Source organism: Carettochelys insculpta, chromosome 9 (genome assembly GCF_033958435.1).
Source record: "Carettochelys insculpta isolate YL-2023 chromosome 9, ASM3395843v1, whole genome shotgun sequence".
Classification (NCBI taxonomy): Eukaryota; Metazoa; Chordata; order Testudines; family Carettochelyidae; genus Carettochelys; species Carettochelys insculpta.
The window spans coordinates 65,200,986-65,223,131 of record NC_134145.1 but is presented as its reverse complement, the minus strand read 5'-3'; the positions used below and the strand labels follow the sequence as shown (position 1 = coordinate 65,223,131).

Here is a 22,146-nt window from a genome sequence, read left to right as displayed (position 1 = left end):
GGTGGAGGAAGCGATCAGGAGAGCTGGGATGAAGGGTGGCAGAGCCTGCCCCTGCTGGAGCCGCGCAACCACGCTGAGGAGGTGGCGGAGGCCATGAAGGACCAGCGGCAGCGCACACGCAGGAGGAGATCATCAGCTGAGGCAGGATAATCCTGGGGGTGGGGTGCAAACTTGGGGCTGAGCGCGGATAAGCCAGGGGGTGGGGGGGCAGATATGGGGGCTGAGGCAGGTAAGAATGTAGATGGAGGGTGGGTTTGTGAGCTAGGAGGGGCAGAGCCAGGGAACATGTGGGGGGTGGAAGGTTGATGTGAACATTGCTCCTTCCTGCTTAAGAGCCTGTTCCCAGGCGCAGCATTTTCCTCATCCTCTTTGCTCTCCAATCCAGGCGTGAAAGTAACAGGCTTTCTAACTGGTACAAATTATTGTTGTGTGCTGTTCTTCAAACAGGGCGACAAAAAGCACGGTCTGATGTTATTTATTAAGGGTGGTCTTATATTCACATGCATTGCTGCTCCTGAAGGGTTGATTTCATAACTAAATTTGGGGGGGGGGGGGGAAGGCTCTTCTCGCTCTTTTGGTTGCAGACCATGTCAGAGAACTACATGCGTCCTACCTCTCCAAACAATGGCAAATGAAATTCAACGTGGTAAGTGTAAGGTAATTCACATTGGAAAAAATAACCCCAATCATACGTACAATACGATGGAGGCTAATTTAGCTACAACTAATCAGGAAAAAGACCTTGGAGTTATCATGGATAGTTCCTTGAAAACATCCACGCAGTGTGCAGAGGCTGTCAAAAAAGCAAATAGGATGTTAGATATTATTAAAAAAGGGACAGAAAATAAGACAAAGAGTATCTTTCTGCCCCTATATAAACCTATGGTATGCCCACATCTTGAGTACTGTGTACAGATGTGGTCTCCTCACTAAAAGAAGATATCCTAGCACTGGAAAAAGTTCAGAAAAGGGCAAGTAGAATGCTTAGGGGCTTTGGAACAGGTCCCATATGAGGAGAGGCTAAAAAGATTGTGACTTTTCAGTTTAGAAAAGAGGAGGCTAAGGGGAGGGACATGATAGAGGTCTATAAAATTATGACAGGTGTGGAGAGGGTGAATAAAGACAAGTTATTTACTTGTGCCCCTAATACAAGAACTAGGGGACACCAAATGAAATTAATGAGTAGCGGGTTTAAAACTAATAAAAGAAAGTTCTTCTTCACTCAGCGCATAGTTAACCTGTGGAACTCCTTACCAGAGGAGACTGTGAAGGCTAGGATGGTAACAGAATTTAAGAAAGAGCTAGATAAATTCATGGAGGCTACGTCCATAAAAGGCTATTAGCCAAGGGTAGGAATGGTGTTCCTGGCCTCTGATTGTCAGAGGCTGGAAACGGATGGCAGGAGACAAATCGCTTGATTGTTGTCTTCGGTGTGTGCCCCGCCCCCCCCTCAGCCCGGGACACCTGGCACTGGCCACTGTCAGCAGACAGGCTACTGGGCTGGATGGACCTTTGGTCTGACCCAGTATGGCCATTCTTACATTTTTATGACAATGCAGCCACCCAGTGAAATGAAAGAAACGTTGCATAGCTGCCAACATCTGTGCAGCTCCATGTATGACAATGTATGCAGATTACTGAATGAGCTAATTTGCATGTTCACAATTTATTTGTATATAGCAATAAATTACAGCTTTGGTGAATTAAGGCCTTTATTTTTCTACAGTGCAGCAGAAGGCTGAACTCCCAACACCCTCTGCCCTGCCCACACATCCCAGCTGTGACCAGTGGGCACTTTTACCAGGGATTATGGGCAGTTTAGACCCCTTGACCCATGCAGTTCTTGGACTCTCTGCAGAGTCTGCTAATTAGTGCCAAGTAGCTGGTGAGTTTGAGACACAGAAGCTGGAACTGAGACCCACCAACCTCCCCTCGTACAGGGGCCACTAACACACTAGATGGGAATCAGCTGGGCAGGGCTCCATTTGGTGCCCAACAAGGAGAAGGCTTGGGCGCTTACTTGCACCACCTGCACTCAGAGATTCATAGCACTGGAAGGAACCTCCAGATGTCACAAGAATGGCCACACAGGGATCAGACCAATGGTCCCTCTCGCCCAGTGTCCTGTCTGCTGACAGCAGCCAGTGCCAGGCGCCCCAGAGGGAGTGAACAGAACAGGGAATCATCAAGTGATCCCTCCCCCATCACCCATTCCCACCTTCTGGCAAGCAGAGGCCAGGGACACCGCCCCGCCCAGCCTGGACAACAGCCAATATGGACCTGTCCTACAACAGCTTACTGAGTTCTTTTTATAAATCTTATTACAGCCTTGACCTTATTTACTCCTATCCCCAGCCTTCATGGCAGGGCTAATTATTAGATCATTCTGGTTTCCCACAGGCACCACTGCAACACCCACTTACAGTTGATGAAGTGGGTCTTTGCCCATGAAAGTTTATGCTCCAAAGAATCCGTTAGTCTATAAGGTGCCACAGGACTTCTCATTGTTTTTACCTGAACGAAAGAGGCTCATTCTAGATAGAGATGTATCCTGAATAAAGTTCTGAGTGCTGCTGCTGAGGCCAGTCAGGTCACCCGCTCTCTGCGCATGTGGGCAGGTCTCCCACCTGCAGCTCCCAATCACCCCCCAAAAAAATGTCGCACCCTCTGCTAAAAGGGACCGGATGGCCCTTACGAAATACAAGCACCACAAATATCAACACAACATCCAAACTCCCTTCCCTGTGTAACATTGCGGCAGAGGAATTCATTTTGTTGATTACCCCTTCTGCATTGGTTCCATTGTTTGAGAATAAATAACTGTTCTTAACTAATTTTGGGGTGTTGAGTTCAAAAATTATATCCATTTTTGCCCAGGACATACAGATTTTCTGAAAACTTAAGCCTACTTCTTCAAAAAATGCTATTATAATGTGTTATACATTACAATCTGCGACTTATTTTCAAGAACTTAAAACTATATGCAGTGACTTATTTTCAGGACCTTGCATGCAAAAATACCTCAAATTGATTGAATTCGTCAAAATGAATGCCATCTAGCTTAGTTTTGTTGAAGAGGATCTCCAAATTATTATATTATAGGCATAACAAAAACAGAATGGCTTCATTGTTCTATGTTTTGAATGATATTTACGACTGTATTTTCTGCATTTTTTAGGTAATCCCCTAAGATGGCATCTCGAGGTTGCCTGACTGATCCCGACATATTGTGTCACATTTGTGGCAGTTTTGTTTCAAAGCAGCAAAGACAGAACATAACAGATTGTTAGAAACTTATGTTGCGCCTACTTTGGTACAAAACATGGGGATCAACACAAGTCCTGGGCCTCTCAAAGAGTGTTGATTTTGTGTGGGATCTTTGAGAAAAAATGGAGTCAAGAAAAAAAGAAGTTTGCAGCATCTGGAATTCCAATGGTTTGGCATGAGCCCAAGAGTCACAGGGACGACTGTTATTTCTGTTTATGTAATGTAGAAGGGTATAACATTCGAAATAAGCACTGTATTTCTTATTTCTTCTTACTTCTTCTGCAATACTGCCAATACCATATGGACCCGATGTGCCTTTCCTAACCCACCAAATTGTCTTGAAAATTTCATGTGATCTTCTGACACCGATGTTGATCATGTTGGAGGTGATACTGAGTATGGACCAGAACATGCCAGTAACGAGCCACAACTTTTTACCCAAAGTGAATTGAATGACTTGGTGAGAGATCTGGATCTTCCTAAAGATTCTGCTGAGGTTTTGGGATCCAGACTTCAAGCAAAGAATTTGCATTCCCCTGGGACAAGTTTTGCTTGGTACAGGAACCGTGGGAAAGAGTTTGTTCCATATTTTTCTAGGGATGGTCTGTTGGTACGCTGCAACTGCCGGATTAATAGAAAGCTTGGGGACAGCTTACCAACCAGGTGACTGGAGACTGTTTACTGACTTTTCAAAGACCAGCCTAAAAGGTGTTCTGCTTCATAATGGCAACGCCTATATGCCTCTGTGCCTACTGCCCATTCTGTTCACTTATGAGAATCCTATGAAAACCCTGAGCTTCCGCTTGAAAAGGTGTGTTATCCAGAGCATGAATGGACTGTATGTGGAGAGCTGAAGGTGCTATGTATGCTTCCTGGTCAAAAATGACGTGCTTTTTTATGTGAATGGGATAGCAGAGCAAGAGATCCTCATTGGATAAGGAAACAGTGGCCACCAAGGGAGAGTCCGACTCCCAGCTCCAAGAATATAATTCAAGAAAAACTGATTGAGCCCAACAAGATACTACTACCTCCACTCCACGTCAGGCTAGGTTTGATAAATTAATTTGTGAAAGTATTAAGCAAGAACAGTGACTGTTTCAAGTACACTTGCCGCAAGTGCCCAGCTTTGCATTACCAAAAAGCTAAGGAGGGCGTCTTTGTAGATTCTCAGGTCAGGAAACTCATTCTTGTCACTAACTTTGAAGAAACTATGAATGACACAGAGAAAGACATTTCGGTGGCCTGCAGAAATGATGTCACACTAAACTTCTTAGGGACTAACAAAGATCCTGATTATAAAAACATTGTTGGCAATGTGCTAAACAAATTTGAAAGACTTGGATGCAACATGAACTTGAAAGTTCACGTTTTGCACTCCCATCTGGATTATTCTCCTGAAAATTTTGGAAGTGTCAGTGAAGAGTAAGGGCAGAGATTTCATCAGGATATCAAGACAATGGAAAAGAGATATCAAGGACGCTAGGATGTCAGCTTGATGGCTGATTACTGCTGGTCCCTGAGGAGAGAGACTGATGCTGAAATGCATAAAAAGGTGTCAAAAAAGCATTGATTCAGTCGCATCTAGTCATTTAAAATTACTCAGTTGTTAAATTTCACACTTTGTTCCTTTGCTCTTTAAACAAGGACTTACAGACCTTCTAAAATGATCAAGATTTTAATGCATAAGGTGGAATAAAAAGCATGAAAATGTCCATTTTTTTCTTTTTGTGAAAAATCTTTACATGACAGAGCAAAATGGATGCCATTTTTTAAAATCAGCATAGCAAAATTATGTAAAGTCATCGATTTTTATCAAAACAACAAACTGTGTTCCAATTTGCAGACCAATGATTGCCAGAGGAGCCTCACAACAAGGGGCAGGCTCACTGCTCCAGGTTATCCCAAAGACTTGAAGCCACACCATTTGACCTACTTCACCAGCTTCCACGGCAGCCTGCAGAGCTCTGCCAGGGACAAGCTGCTCTGACAACACTGTCCCATGGCTTACACAGCTGTGTACGTACTAGCTCTGGCATAGCCACATTTCCGGGGTCAGAAGGACTGCAGGATTCTGCAGGCGCAGGGAAAGTCTGCAAGGCTGCATTCATACTCTGACCTGGTGGTGCAGGGGAACCCCGTGGCATGTGGGAGATACCAAGACCTGGAGCTACTGGACCCCATTGGGTCTCAATGTCTGGCTGCTGCCTACCCATACTGCTCCTTTGTACACCTGGCAGCCAAGGCTGGCACACAGCAGACACCTCCACATCTGCTCAGATTGCTGCAAACCCTGGAGCCTAGAAACAGCATGTTGCTTCCCCACCCAAGCCCCACCTCTGCAGGAACAGTGGAACTCATCAGATGCTCACTCTCTGAGTTAACCAGCTCAGACCCCAGCCACATCAGCAGAGTGAGCATGAGCTGGTCTTGTTGGGCCTGACCCAGCACGCGCAGGAGCGCTAGAAAATCCAAACAAGGGGACGGAGAATTCTCAGGTGCCACATCAACCTCTACTCGTGCCAAGCACAAGCATAAACTGCTGCCTTCTGCCCTTCAGCTACTCCCCCTTTGGCAGCAAGGCGCAGGCACAGAGCAAACATCCTCAGCTGGGCAAAGCACATTGCCCGACAGCCTGAGTGCCAGCCAGCAACAGCATTCAGCCGTCTTGCACAAGCTGTAAAGAATCAGTGAGGTTCTGCATGCGCCTTCGCTCTGTGTCCTCCATTGTTGGAGCTGTGCACTCAGACAGCTGCTGAGTTCCACCTGGGAGAGGTACCGGGGCACCAGCTGCCAGCACACCCCTGTACACACAGCCAGTAGAAGCCTGGTGCAGTTGGCCAATGTCCTTCTCACTCCATGTGCCTGTCACCCACCCTCCCACCTGGCAGGATTTGAGCGGACGCACCCAAGTATTCCCCAGGCAACAGCAACTGTTGGGTCAGGAGTCCTCCAAATCATTGTGCTAGCTTGGGAAGGGCATCTGTCCCTGGGCTGCTGTTCCCGGGCCTAGCAGGCTTCACTCCCTCTCACTGCACAGCGGGGCTGATGAGCACACAGGAGAGGGCATGGAAGGCCCAGGAGCTAGAGCCCTCACTGGAGCTTGGAAGACTTGCCCTTGATTCTCTCCTCCTTCACACAGTCCAGGCCACATTTCCTGTTTCCCACATGCACAGGGTCTAAATGATCTCCCCAGCCACGCGTGACGAACGGGGGAAGACTTCAGAAGCAGACTCTATGGGCACTGACACGCTTATTTGGCCTAGGAGATTGGTAGCCACCATGGCTGCTTTGCCAAAACAATTTATTTTGGTTGCTTTGGATTAAAAAATTCACCTTAGTCTTACATGCCGGAGAAACAACGCATTGTTATCCTTAATGTGGGAGTAAAGGGCAGCAGAACTGTAGTTACACCCTAGTTGCAGGACTCTCCCTACCTTGAACTGTCCCCAAAGAGCAGGGGAGGGGACACCACATGCAAGCAAAACCGAACCATCGGGGAGACAGACCAAGCCAGCTGCACGTTCTTACGTGACTGTACAGACTTGGTTAAAGAGCCGTACCTTCTACCCCTGCAGGGCAGAGTGAATCAGACTCAGCTAAGAGCCCTTTGCTCTGCTCAGCACTGGCTACAGCACAAATCACTGAGGAGCAGGTTCAGGGGGCTGCCCAGGTGTGGGGAGAGTGGTGAAGATAGACACACTGGAGGGAGCACATTGTTCAGAGGCTCCTCACAACCTGGTGAAATCACACAGTGCTCTGGGAAGCAGGACCACCTCTGAACACAGTAAGAGCGCTAGAGATGGAGGCAATAGGCGCTACATCCACACTATGGCAAATGTGAATTTAAGGAGGTTAGCTTGATTGTACCAAGTGCCTGTCTTCACCGCAAATACCATCAGCTCGATTCAGGGAGCACCAATATCGGGTGGGAGTCAGATCAAGTTTGAATTTAACAGTTCGAATGAAGGCTGGTGTGGAAGTGCCATGTCTTTGAAACTAATTCGTCAGCCTCCACAGGCTGAGTGATGTGGCTCCATCTGGCTCCCAGCTCCCTGCCGCTTGCGGCAGCCAGGAAACTGACCGGTGCAGCACCTGGCTCCCAGCTCCCATTAGCCAGGCACAGCAGTGCTGGTCAATTTCCTGGCTCCCCCAAAATGCAGGGACCAGGGAACCAGGCGGCAGGGTGAGTGCTGCCAGCAGTAAGGGTGCCGCCAGGCCTGCGGGGAGGGTGTAGAATGCGGGGCTTAAGGAACTGTGGGATAGGTTCCCACGATGCACTGCTCCAACAGTCAATGTTTGGCCACTCTAGCGTGGCAGCAGTAACTCGACTTCGTGTGGCCTCGTGGGAATTAAGGATACTCAAAATGGAATTGATAAAACCCAGAGCTATAAAACTGAATTTAATAAAAGTGTATTTATCTGGTCGTGCAGACGCAGCCAGAGAGAGCAGGCAGCAGCAGCGGCTAAGGTGGATTACTCAACCACTCTGCAGGGATAGGAGGGAAACACACCCCTGAAGCTGGGACCTCATTGACGTTGGACAGGGGCAGGACAGGGGAGTGGTGTGTTAAAGGGCCATTTGCCCATTGGACTTTCACATCTCAATGTAGGAAGCTGAGGCCACAGACACTGCACAAGATACTGTGGAGTGGCTGTTTGCTCAGTTTGCAGCCTGTTGACTGTCATAGCAGCGTTTGCCCACCTTAATGCTGAGGTCCCTCTCCCTTTCAAATAAAAGGTCTCTTGTTCAGCACAGACTCGGTGCGTGCAACAGGGGAAGGGGTCACCTCTCAGTGATGCCCAAGGGGGGCAGGTTCCCCAGATTTCTGGGTGGGAGTTAGTGCTGGTTCTGTTTTGCAAGTGTTAAAAGGAACTCCTAGTTACTGAACCCAGAAAGTCCTGGTGCTGCTGACACTGGCTGGCAAAAGGGTTGCCCCATCTGTAAACTGGGGCGCTGTCAGGATAAATACATGCAAGATTGCATTTGCTATGGCAACAGTCACCAAAACTACTCATTACCCCAGGGAATCACGTCTCTGCTGGTTTGTTCTGACTAAGCCCCCAGGCCTGTGGCCGGTTAGAAGGCCGGCCTTGCCTGTTCAGAAAGGGGCTCCAGGCACACACAAAAGCCACATGTGCAGCAGCAGGCTTGCCTGCCCTGAGAGCTGGGTCGTGCTGGGTCACACCCCCGGCATTCCCCAGTCATGACTCAGGCCCTCCGCATCACAAGACTTCAAAACAACTTTTTGCTTTTTCCAATGGGCTGACTTGTTGAGAAGCCACCAGCCTCAGCGTGTGGGGTCATGTCGGGGCAAAATGCAGCCTTGCATACCCACCAGTGTGGGCTCCCTGCTCACCACTATGGGCACTTCATCCCTCCCCCCACGGGGTCGGGCATCTGTCCCACTCCCAGCCTCCCTCCCAGCTCCCCACCTCTCACGTCCTGTACGCACTCCCCGCGCTCACTCGCCTCTCCGCAGATTCCCCTTCCTTTCTCAGCTGTTCTCCAATCCAGCACCTCACACCCCCATGCCCCCCCAATCTGTCTCCTGCCTACCCACCCCCCTGAAAGGGCAGCACAGTGCCTCTGGCATGTCCTGCTCCCGAGGGCTGCCCAACACCAGCCAGAGGGGGGTGGGGAGCCAGAGGGCAACGTCCACTTCCCCACCACCAGCCCACAGGCCGCAGCTGGTGGCCCTCAGGACAGAGGAGGACGAATGCCCTTCCCACAGGCCTGGAAAGCTGGGCAGGGATGGGGACCTGCAGCCAGCCCTAGCCACTGCAGAGAGGAAGGTACTACAAGGAGGGGACCGGACGGTTGGGCGGCTGGGTCCAACATGCCGAGACAGCCAATGCTGCTCAGGGTCACCACCTTTCCACTGGCTGCTAGCCCCTGCTCTGCCTCTAGTCCCGAGGCCCCACTGGTCACAGAGCCATCACAGCAGGGCTGAGGCCGCCTTCCCTGCCACTTGCAGGCAGCGCAGGGCCACAGGCTGCTGCAGGCTTCACAGGCAGCCCGGCCCCAGGGGTAGCAAAAGCAGCTCTGCTGCCTCCTTCCCTGCACTTAGGGTTCACCTCTTCCACAGATCAAAACACTGGACATCGAGGCTTGTCAAACAGTCCCGGACACACAACCAAACCCTGGACAGTGGCCGCTGTCTGGGCTTCACAGAGGCACGCTCGGAATGGAAACAGTCATGCCAAGGGCAGGCGTTCGCTCGCACAAGCACCACCAAGTTGGGTAGCATGCTACAAGCACCAGAAAGCCATCCCCTAGTACTGTGCGGGGACCATGCTGAGCAGGGCCCCAGGAGCTGTGGGGTCCGGTCCACATCTGCTGAGGACTGCACCTCACAGCCCTCATCTTGAGCCAGGGGCAGTCACATCTCTCTCCTCATCTCCACGGACAGTAACTGAATAGCTGCACAGGCCATGGCAGAGAACAGGCAATAGTGCGGTCAAGAGCTCGGCCTCCTGCAACACCCCCAGGGGACCAACACCCGCAGCAGGGGTCTAAGCCCCTGTCCTTCCCCACACTCACCGCAGCATTGGGGAAGCAGAGCAAGGCGACCCCAGCTTGCTTTCCGTCACTTCCCACCAGGAAATGTGGGGAGCAGCTCCACACTCTCTCCAAACTGACCCCCAGTTAAGGCTGCTGTCACCTTGCTGTGCTTTCCCTGCTGCTATTGGCAAGTGTGGGATGTTATTCCTACAGCAGATCTTACAGAAATACAGTCATCTCTTCTGGATTTGGAATGGAAGAGTGGAATGTTAAACTTCACTATGACACTCTAGTTAGGAAGAACATTTGAGGCCCTTTAAATCACAGCTGTATATTCAGACAATAAATACTACTATTAATGAATGAATGAAAAATGAATAGATGCCTGAGCAAATTGCTATGACCTAATTACATGCATTGTGCACAAACAGAGTAGTACTCATGTATGTATCTGAAAGCTTAAATGGTTCAATTTCCCAAAGTTAAAAATAAAATATGAATAAAAATGATTGTGGGCAAAAATGTAAACAGCAATGTGTAAACACAGACTGGGAGTTACTTAAGAGCATTTTACTAAGTGCCTCAAAATCTGCAATCACTCAGACAAAAAAAAAACCAAACAGCCAGCTAGTTCAACTGGAAAACTAGTTTGGTTAGGATAGGACAGGAAACCACCAATAACAATAAGAAATCACTGTTCCTTAAGAAATGCAGATAACTGATAAGAGAAGATAATGGAATGAACGAACTATTAACATCACACAGACTTTATGACAATAAGTAATTTGCTAAACGCATCAGGATAAAAGGAACCTGAAAAATGGTACCAGAGGCACAGTATAGTGGAGGTGAAAACGTTGTCAGTTGTGATTAAAAAAAGCCATCAATAAACGCCAAGTCTTCAATAAATATTTCCCTTGGTATTTGTTCCAATGTCAGATAATCAGGATGAAAGACCTTTTCTGGATTAGACGTTAAACTGCACTTACTCGAGATAAAATCAGCAGGTTGGGATAAGTTCGTGAAGCCACAGATTTTAATGCGACAGACAGACCATTGTGATAACCTGTCTGATCTGCAGAGCACAGACTGGAAAAGTACATTGGAAGAGTCCCACGCAACTCCTGTTTGAACCAGAGCAGATCTGTTACAAAGACCCCAGTCTGCCATGCAAGAGTTTTATGAAGTTGTCTAAGGAGTTCCCCAGTTTTTCATGCACCTATTAGGAAGTGTGTGCAGACTGAAGAACATGAATGTTGTGCCCATGGGCAGTAGGTCCCCAAGGCTGGGAAAAGCCAGACTATCAGGCGTGGCCCTGCCACACTCCACACCCAGACCCTACCCTGCTTCACTGCAGCTCCTTCCAGTCTACCTGACCTCCCCATGCTCTGTGGCTAGGGAGACTGGGGCTGTGCGCTGCCCACCTGCCTTCCCTCCCTGTCCTCCAGGGCTGGGGACATGTGCCACCCACCTCGGGGAAAGGCCAGGGGCCTGACCCTACAGTGAAGGGCCTTGGCTCCAATGGGGGTGCTGCAGGCAGCAGAGAGAAGGAATGCTGCGGGGGTCTTGCCTTCCCCAGCCCTAGGTCCACCCAAACCCCATTGTTGTTCCAGTATTTAAAACAGATAAACAGTACAACCCAATAATAACAAAGAGGAAGCCGTGCTAGTCTGTACACTATCAAAACAAAAAGCAGTCAAGTATAACCCAATAATTGTAGGTTGGTTAGCTGGGCCAAGATCCTGGACAAGACACCAGAACTCTATCAGTAAAGAGGGGCAGGTCACAAACATGAGTGATACCAATTAACATGAATTCATTGAAAATGGGACTCCTCAAAGAACAATAATACAAAGTTCCTCTGACAAGATTACAAGGCTGTTTTGTCAAATTAACTATATTGAGGTAGCAGCAACGAAGGGTCCTGTGGCACCTTATAGACTAACAGAAAAGCTTTGAGCATGAGCTTTCGTGAGCACAGACTCACTTCTTCAGGTGCTGGTCTTGGAAATCTGCAGGGCCAGGTATAAATAAGCCAGAGCAAGGGTGGGGATAACAAAGTTAGCTCAGTCAGCAAGGGTGAGGCTTGCTACCAGCAGTTGATCTGGAGGTGTGAACACCAAGGGAGGGGAAGCTGCTTCTGTATTTAGCCAGCCATTCGCAGTCTTTGTTTAAAACTGAGCTGAGGGCATCGAATTTGCGGATGAATTGTAGCTCAGAAATTTCTCTTTGGAGTCTGGTCCTGAAATTTCTTTGCTGTAGGATAGCTACTTTTAAGTCTGCTACTGTGTGGCCTGGGAGATTGAAGTGCTCTCCTATGGGTTTTTGTATATTGCCATTTCTGATATCTGATTTGTGTGCGTTTATTCTTTTATGTAGAGACTGTCCAGTTTGTCTGATGTATATAGCAGAGGGGCATTGCTGGCACATGATGAACCCATGATGGTGTGGCTGATCTGGTTAGGTCTCCAATACCAAATTTTACAGGCTACTTTCCTCAGATCCCACCGAGGAATACACTAAACTACACCATCTGCTCAGGACACTCCCTACACAAGCACAAGAACAGATTTATACCAACACACCACTAGAGCCCCGTCCAGGGCTATTCTACCTACTACCCAAGATCCACAAACCTGGAAATGCTGGATGCCCCATCATCTCAGGCATTGGCACTCTCACTGAAGGACTGTCTGGTTATGTGGACTCTCTTCTCAGACCCTATGCCACCAGCACTCCCAGCTATCTCCGAGACACCACTGACTTCCTGAGAAAACTGCAATACATTGATGACCTACCAGAAAACGCTATCCTAGCCACCATGGATGTAGAGGCTCTCTATACCCACATCCCACACAAAGATGGTATAAATGCTGTCCGGAACAGTATCCCTGATGATGCTACAGCACATCTGATGGCTGAGCTCTGTAACTTTATCCTCACACACAACTATTTCAGATTTGGCGATGATATATACCTTCAAATCAGCAGCACAGCTATGGGTACCCGCATGGCCCCTCAATATGCCAATATTTTCATGGCTGACCTGGAACAGCGCTTTCTTAGCTCTCATCCACTAACACCCCGTCTCTACTTACGCTACATTGATGACTTCTCCATCATCTGGACCCATGGGAAGGAGACTCTGGAGGAATTCCACCGGGACTTCAACAACTTTCACGCCAACATCAACCTCAGCCTGGAACAGTCCAGACAGGAGATCCACTGCCTGGACACCACAGTACTAATACACGATGGCCACATCAATACCACCCTGTACCGTAAACCCACTGACTGCTCTGCCTACCTTCATGCCTCCAGCTTCCATCCCAGACACACCACACGATCCATTGTCTACAGCCAAGCACTAAGATATAACCGCATTTGCTCCAACCCCTCCGACAGAGACAAACACCTACAGGATCTCTACCAAGCATTCTTGAAACTGCAATACCCACCTGAGGAAGTGAAAAAACAGATCAACAGAGCCAGACGTGTGCCACGAAGCCTCTTACTACAGGACAAGCTCAAGAGAGAAACCAACAGAACACCACTAGCCATCACCTACAGTCCTCAGCTAAAACCTCTACAGTGCATCATCAGGAATTTACAATCCATCCTGGACAATGATCCCCCACTTTCACAGGCCTTGGGAGGCAGACCAGTCCTTGCCCACAGACAACCTGCCAACCTGAAGCAAATCCTAACCAGCAACTATACACCGCACCATAGTCACTCTAACTCAGGGACCCATCCATGCAACAAACCTCGTTGCCAGCTCTGCCCACATACGTACACCAGCAACACCATTACAGAACCTAACCAAATCAGCTACACCATCGTGGGTTCATTCAGCTGCACATCTACCAATATAATTTATGCCATCATGTGCCAGCAATGCCCCTCTGCTATACACATCAGACAAACTGGACAGTCTCTACGTAAAAGAATAAACGCACACAAATCAGATATCAGAAATGGCAATATACAAAAACCCGTAGGAGAGCACTTCAATCTCCCAGACCACACAGTAGCAGACTTAAAAGTAGCTATCCTACAGCAAAGAAATTTCAGGACCAGACTCCAAAGAGAAATTTCTGAGCTACAATTCATCCACAAATTCAACGCCCTCAGCTCAGGTTTAAACAAAGACTGCGAATGGCTGGCTAAATACAGAAGCAGATTTCCCTCCCTTAGTGTTCACACCTCCAGATCAACTGCTGGTAGTAAGCCTCACCCTTGCTGACTGAACTAACCTTGTTATCCCCACCCTTGCTCTGGCTTATTTATACCTGGCCCTGCAGATTTCCAAGACCAGCATCTGAAGAAGTGAGTCTGTGCTCATGAAAGCTCATACTCAAAACTTTTCTGTTAGTCTATAAGGTGCCACAGGACCCTTCGTTGCTGTTACAGATCCAGACTAACACGGCTACCCCTCCGATATATTGAGGTAATACACTTGGATGCATTTGGCTTAATAATGTACAACTTTCTGATTAGAAAATTAGCACTACACAAGATCAGTATGATGCATATTAAATGGCTTAAAACTGGCTGACAGATCCCAACCTATTGTTAATGGGGAAGTCACTGAATGGGGCGGGGGGGGGGGTTGTTCTAGTGGGAAGCTAAGGGGACTGGCTTTTAGTCAACAAGCTAGAAGAATGTTAATCATTGCTGATAAGCTTTGCAGCTGACACAAAGAGAAGTGGGTTGGCAAATGCAAGTGGGACAGGTTACTAATACAAAGTTATTTGGATGGTAAATGAAGAGTACTATAAAAGCTCAGGCCATTTCACATAGCCAGATGGCAGGCTAGCCATCCAGAAACAAAGAATGCAGTTCACACTTACAGGATGGAGCTGCATCCCAGAGAGCAAACACTCTAGTGCATAACAAACTGACCATGAGAGCCTAGTGCCATGCTGAGGTTAAAGAGCAAATGCCATTCTTGGAAGTATAAACAGGGAGCTAAAGAGTAGGAGGAGGGAGATATTACTTCTGCGTACAGAATTGGTAAGACCACACTAACACTGTGCCCAGCTCTGAGTCTGCACTTCATCAAGGATGTCTAGCAGACAAAGGTGGAATGCAAACCAATGGCCTGAAGTTGAATGTAAGCAAATTCAGACTGGAAACAAGGTGTAAGTGTTTAATGTTAAGAGTTATTAAACTATTGAAACAGTTTACCAACAGTTGTGGTGGCTTCTTGGTCACTGACCATTTCTAAATAAAGTTTGGATGTTTCCTAGGGTCTCCTGTAGGAATTATTTTGGGCAGGTCTCTGGCCTGCATTATACAGGAGGTCAGACTACATGATCACAATTGTTCCTTCTGATCTCAAAATTTATAAAACTGCAGATGGTTTGGAAAAGAGTAACTTGAGATTCAGAGAACCTTCTGGACTGTGAGAGACAGAAGTGGGACTGTCAAAGGAGGTTCATGGAGTTAAATGCCAACATCCTGGAAAAAGTATCTATCTTGGGGCTGCTTTGACGAGCCCACTTGCATCTATTTAGTTTGTGAAAGATGAGAGTAAGGGGTGACTTGAACACCATCTATAAGTACCTGCCTAGAAGAGAGATTTTGGACCGTACAGGATGTGATGGAATTGGAGCTGCATGGCAATAGTTTAGGAATGCTGTATGATGTGGTTATCAGGATGTTTGCAATATAAATATCCTGGTTTGTTTAGGGGGACATGTAAGGAAAACAAACAGAAAGAAAAGAAATAGCCATAAATGACTCAATCAAGCCTTTGAGAGAGACAATGCCAGGACCAGCAAGGACTGAGAACCAGATAAATCGAAAGGCATAGAGAAGCATTACAAAGGGACTCTTAAGACCGGAGTAGTTTCTCCAAGGAAATGAGACCTGCCCAGGGTATCTGCAGTGGCAGGTCTCTGTCGCAGGACAGAAGAGCTTTCAGTGCACTGCTTTAAAACCTCTCTCTACATACTTTGTTCCTGCTGCTAAAACAAACAACCCATTGGATTAAGTTGATTGTCTGGTCATTGTTCTCTGCACTGGTCAAAGGCTCCTGAAGGAAGAGCTGCAGGTGTTGATCTCAGAAGGACCTGCTGGGTTCTCACTGGTGATACACAGGTACCCATAGTGCCATGCCAGGTCTAGACGTGGGAGAACCAAGCGATCCCCCCCCAGAACAGGAGAAGACACAGGCCCTGACCCCTCACGGGTTGCACTCAGAGAGGCAAGAAGGGGCAGAGGTGCAGCCACTCCACTATGACAGAGGCTCAGAGACTGAGGGGTGCTGCTGGCAAGTCGTGCACATGGGGTCAGCAGTACGGTAGCTGGATCCCTACACCACCTTGTCTCTCTGGGGCCTGGGCAGGAGCCCGAGCACAGGCCTGCGTAGCTCACCAGGAAAGGGAAGGCCCTAGGCAGGAGACCTCTCCTGCAAGCCTGGCAAGGTCCAGGTCCCACAGCTCCAGTGAGACACCCCCCAAGAGGCAGGCCAATGGCAGGCGGCCTGGAGAACGGGACAGGGTGCAAATGCACCCCGGGGAGCGCGCCCCGCCCCGCGCCCGGCTCCCGGGCACCCCCTGGAGCGCGCCCCGCCCCGCGCCCGGCTCCCGGGCACCCCTTGGAGCGCGCCCCGCGCCTTTGCAGGCGGGCGCGTCTGCTTAGCAAGAGCCCGGCGTCTCTGCCCCCGGCCGAAGCGGGGTGCAGGGCAGGAGCTGCGCTGGGTGGCGCCCAGCGGCCTGAGGGCTTCTCCTGGGGCCCAGGGCAGGCGCTGCGCTCCCGGGCCGCCGGCCTCGAGGCTCGTCTCCGGACGGGCCGGACTCTCCCGGGCTCAGCGCCCGCAGGACCCCGCGGGGACTACCAGCCCCAGGCAGCAGCGCGGCGCGCACCGCGGGGCCCGGCCGGCGGCTCGCCCGAGGCATGCCGGGAGCTGTAGTCCGCCCTGGCCGCCGTCTGGGGGCGCTGGGCTGCCCCCGCCCGCTACCCGGCGCTGCGCTGGGCCCGGCCCGGCCCGGCTCGGCTCGGCTCAGCTCAGCAGCCCGCGGCAGGGCCGCTTCCCCCGCCCGGGACTCGGCGCTGCCCCGCCGCCCCCGCGACCGCCCGCTGCAGACCGGGAGTCCCGGCGGGCGGGGCGGGGCGGGGCCCCAGGGGAGGCTCCCGTCTCTCGGCTCGTAGCCCGGCCCGGCGCCCCCCGCCCGGCACCTACCGGCTCGCGGCCCCGGCTGCTCGGCTGATGCAAGGCGCTGCGCGGCGCTGGGCCGCGGCCAACCTCCCACAATCCCACGCCGGCACATTTGGCTTCAATTAGGGGCCGGGGGAGCCGGGCTCCAATCACAGCCGGGCCGGGCCGGGCCCTGCCGCGGGGCTCGCTCGGGCCAGCGGCGCCGCGTGGGCCCCCGCCCCGGCTCCCTGCATGCTCCGGCGCCAGGGAGAGAACCGGGGCCCCGCGCCGTGGGCTGCACCCAGTGCTGGCCGCCGCTGCCTGGCCTGCTGCGTGCTCCGGGGGAGCTTCCCGGGGTACCCTCTGCCTGCGGCGCCCGTCCAAGCTCCGCTGCCCTGCAGAACGGCTGGGCAAGCCCACCTGCCCGCCAGCAGTGCCGGAGGGCTGGGACATAGCTGGCAGCCCCCCAACCCTGAGTGACCGGGAGGGGTTCGTGGAGTCCTGGCCCTGCTTCAAACGGGATCAACCCCAGCTAGGTGATCCCAGCCGGGACTTAAAAACCTCCAGGGATGCAGATTCCACCACCTCTCTGGGTTAGGCATTCCAGTGCCTCACCGCCCTCCTGGGGAAACAGCTTTTCCCTAACATCCAACCTACACCTCTCTCTGTAACGTCAGAGCGTTGCTCCTTGTTCTGCCCTCTGTCACCCCTGAGAACAGCCTCTCCCCATCCTCTTTGGAGCCCCCTTCAGGAAGTTGAAAGCTGCTATCAAATGGCCCCTCAGTGTTTTCTTCTGTAATCTAAGTAAGCCCAAATCCCTCAGCCTCTCCTCATAGGTCTTGTGCTCCAGCCCCTTAATCATTTTCATTGCCCTCTGCTGAACCTGCTCCAGCAAATCCACATCCTTTTTGTACTGGGGGGCCCAAAACTGGACACTATACTCCACATGTGGCCTCACCAGCGCTGAGCAGGGGGGAATAATAATTTCTCTACATCTGCTGGAAATGCTTCTCCAAATGCACCCCAATATATCATTAGCCTTCTTGGCAACACGGGCCCACTGACTCATATCCAGCCTTTCACTAACCATAACCCCCAAGTCCCTTTCTGCTGTACTGCTGCTTAGCTAGTCAGTTCGCAGCCTCTAATAATACCTGGGATTCTTCCATTCCAAGTGCCGGACTCTACCCTTCTCCTTGTTGAGCCACCTCAGATTTCTTTTGGCCCAGTCCTCCAATTTATCTAGGTCACTCTGAATCCTATCTACCTTTCACCCTAGCTTGATGTCATCTGCAACTTGCTGATGGTGCAGTCCAGTCCCTCATCCAGTTCATTAGTAGAGATGTTGAACAATACAGGGCACTCTGCTTTAAACCAACCAGCTTCCAGCTACTGACCCATTGACCACTACTCATGGGGCCTGATGGTCAAGCCAGCTTTCTATCCATCTTCTAGTCCATGGATACAATTCATACTTCCTTAACTTATGCGCAAGAATGTTGTAGGAGACTATCAAAAGCTTTGCTGAAGTCAAGGTATATCACATCCAAGCTGTGTCTACACGTGCCGGCTACTTCGAAGTAGCCGCGCCAACTTTGAAATAGCGCCCGCCATGTCTACACATGGCAAGCGCTATTTCGAAGTTGAAATCGACATAAGGCAGCGAGACGTCAAAGTCGCTATCCTCATGAGGAGATGGGAATAGCGCCCTACTTTGAAGTTGAACGTCGAAGTAGGGCACATGTAGCCGATCCGTGTCCTGCAACATCGAAATAGCAGGGTCCGCCATGGCGGCCATCAGCTGAGGGGTTGAGAGATGCTCTCTCCAGCCCCTGCGGGGCTCTATGATCACCGTGTGCAGCAGCCCTTAGCCCAGGGCTTCTGGCTGCTGCTGCGGCAGCTGGGGATCCATGCTGCATGCACAGGCTCTGCAACCAGTTGTCGGCTCTGTGGATCTTGTGCTGTTCAGTGCAAGTGTATCTGGGAGGGGCCCTTTAAGGGAGCAGCTTGCTGTTGAGTCCATCCTGTGACCCTGTCTGCAGCTGTTCCTGGCACCCTTATTTCGATGTGGGCCGCTTTGGTGTGTAGATGCTCCCCTGCAGCGCCTACTTCAATGTAGTGCTGCCCGACGTCGAACGTCGACAGCACCAGCCCTGGAGGACGTGTAGACGTTATTCATCGAAATAGCTTATGTCGATGTCGCTACCTCGAAATAAGCTATTTCGATGTAGCATTCACGTGTAGACATAGCTCCACTGACTTCTCCATGTCCCCAGAGCCTGTTACCTCAGACCTTGCCTCTGACCAGCTTCCTGGGGGACCAGTGTCTTGCACAGTTCTGGCACCCAGGGCAAACTTGCATATTGGTGTCCCCATTGCCCCTGGAGGCTCCACACACTGCCCTCAAGCTCTGCATTGTTCTCCCTAGTGCCTCTACTTCCCACCTCCCTTCCCAGCTGCACCCTGCACTGCCAGCCTGCCCTGCGGTGCAGTGCAGTGGGGGTGGTATGGACCAGGGAAGTGCCTAAGGCAGATCAGAGGTGGGGATCTCTGGTGGAGGCTCTTTGGCCTGTGTTAGGTGGTCAGCTCAGTCACAACAGGGCCTGGAACCATCTCCAGGCCTAGAAATCTCAGCCTGCCTCCTGCACAGCAGTTTCCATTCTGCCCTGTGCTAACATGTGAGCCTGTGACTTTGCCTCCTTAATCCCCTGTACTAGACAGCCACAGGGGTAGGACACTGAGGCACCAGGGGCACAGAGTGGCTGCAGAAAGGTGGCAGGGCATGGTTTGTCAATACCAGTGAGCTGCACAGGTATCTCCTTTTGTTGAAGCTGGGGAATGAGTTAGTGTTGGGGGTAGTACTGCCTAATGGCAAGAGTATGAGGTGGTGTTTGCCTTTCAGTTACCTTTGGGGCAGGGGAGAGGAACCCAGGCCCAGTCTACTTCTCCCCCTCCCCCCCCCCCAGTATATTCCAGCTAGGGCCCCTGTGAGAAGAGGAAGGAGAGGAGGGGTAAGTAATGGGGGAATAACCATAGGATTTTTGACTTAATTGGGACTGTTGTATATTCCTGTCCTGGCAGAGGGAGAAGTTCTAGCTGCCATATATGCAACGGTGCAAGGCTTAGTGAGAAAATTAACATAGCCAAGAACTGGAGAACAGACACCAGCAACCTGACAGCTTTTTCTGGACTTCTCCTCATAGCAAGGTTAGAGACTGATATTGCAGGGCTGAAAGCAAGTCCTCCATGAACTTACCTAGTTCCTTTGTGAACCTGTTTATAATTTTCACCTTCACAACTTCCCAGGGAAAGTGTTCCACAGGTTGAGTGTGTATTGCATGAAGTATTTCTTTTGTTTGTTTTAAAACAGTTGCCATATTAATTTCATTTGGTGACTGCAAGTTCTTGCGTTGAGAGGACTAAACAACATTTACTTTCTCTGCACCCATCATGACTTTATGGCCCTCACTCATCTTCCCCTTGTCATCTCTCTTCCAAACTGAACAGTCCCCATCTCTAACCTCTCCTTATATGGAATCTGTTCCATCCTTAAGCATTGTTGCTCTTCTCTGTACCTTTTCCAAATCCCATATATCTTTGTTGAGATAGGACAACTAGATCTGCATCCAGTAAGCGGACATACCATGGCTTTATATAGAGCCAATGATATTTTCTTAATGATTCCCAACATTGTTAGCTTTCTTGATTGCTTGCTGCACAGTGTGGATAGTTCTCTAAAACATACACTATGTGGCTCTCACTAAACTCCCTCAGATTGCCCTGATCAGTAGGTCCTCTAGTCTATTACAGGCTGGCTGTTTAATCCCCTGTTCTGGCCCAGTAGCTCTGCCTCTTGGTTAATGGATCCTAAAAGGATGAATAACCTAGGCCCCATTACACAGCTCTCAGCCTTCCTTAGCAGCATGGTAGTCTGAGCAGTGCCTCCTGAACTGATCATACTTCAGTCACGCATACACACAAACTCACCAGAAGGTCCTGTAGCTGCTGCTCCTTCACTTGGAGACTCACCTTTGTTGGTCCTGTTCGCTAGCTCCCACTGCATCTTTTGCATGTTCCTGATCAGATATATTAGCAAAGAACTATAGATTTCATTTTACACAATCAAATTCACCAATATTCCAGGGAGAGATTTTAAACCACAGCTATGTGCATAAACTCACCCTTATAATATATGGCTTAAAGCAACAGACCTGGCCCAGCTAGTGATTTTTGTGTGTCTATACTTCATTGTATAAAATGGTTAAAATGCAGCAGACCAGTCTAATTCCTACAGCACTTATGTTTCTACACAGGCAGCTTCTTTAGTGCACACTGATCTATTTGGGTGACTCTGGCCTATGCTTTGCATGCTTCAAAAGCACCTGGTGGTTACCGTGACAGACTTCTTCACACTGTCTCCAGTAGCCTGTTTACACACAGGGGAGTTCAGTTTATTCACAGCATGATGGGGACCAAACCATCTAGGAAACAAGTTATGCTTCAGCAAAGACACTGGAACCAGTTTTCTGTTCTTTAATTATTTGTCTTTTATTCACTTGTTAATCATTTTTTGCTTTTTGTTTTAGAGTCCCCAATTCTCTAGCACAAAGACACCTGCATTTTCAGATGCATTTTCAATTTTTGCATAAAGGTATCATTTCCGACCTCCTTCCCATGTGCAGTACTAGTTTCCCATAATAAATAGAACAGTTAATGCTAAGACAGTGCTCTCATGTTCTGTGACATTAAGTGCACTCCTCCCCACCTACCACAAGGGCACTCTGCATCAGCAAGAAAGTTAGCAATAGAATTTTTACCCAAGGCTTTTAGAGCCATTTGGATGTTATAACAATTAGCTTTTGTTATTTTAAATCACAAGCTTTTATAACAAATATATTTAACCAGCACAAAACAAAAATATAAAAATTAAGGTAAAGTTATTGTTAAATGAAGGTTTATATAACCTTTGAAGTTAATAAATTCTTATAACATTTGCTTGTGCTTGGGAGACAAATCCGCTGAAATTTATTTGGTTAAGTTTAACATAGTGCAATACGATACACTACATATTGTTAGAGTTTAAACTCTGCTTACAACATAATTTAACTGTATTTTAATATTTAATAAAGGTACAACAAAGTTATGGTCTTATTGATGTTATTTTTGCATTAATATTGAGGCAGTTTTCCCACAGTTTAAAAAACATTTTATTTGTTTACAGCTGAATTATTCT

The 22,146-nt window shown here is 49.5% G+C and overlaps 1 protein-coding gene across 2 annotated transcripts in view; it reads right to left on the bottom strand.

Moving 5' to 3' along the window:
- The window catches only part of DDR2 (discoidin domain receptor tyrosine kinase 2), a 70,586-nt gene extending 53,390 nt beyond the window's left edge, over positions 1–17,196 (bottom strand). For both annotated transcript variants that reach the window (XM_075002581.1, XM_075002582.1), the window contains exon 1: positions 16,959–17,196. The gene's annotated coding sequence lies outside the window, so the exon portion shown is untranslated. The remainder of the gene's footprint in view (positions 1–16,958) is intronic.
- Positions 17,197–22,146: the final 4,950 nt, after the last annotated feature.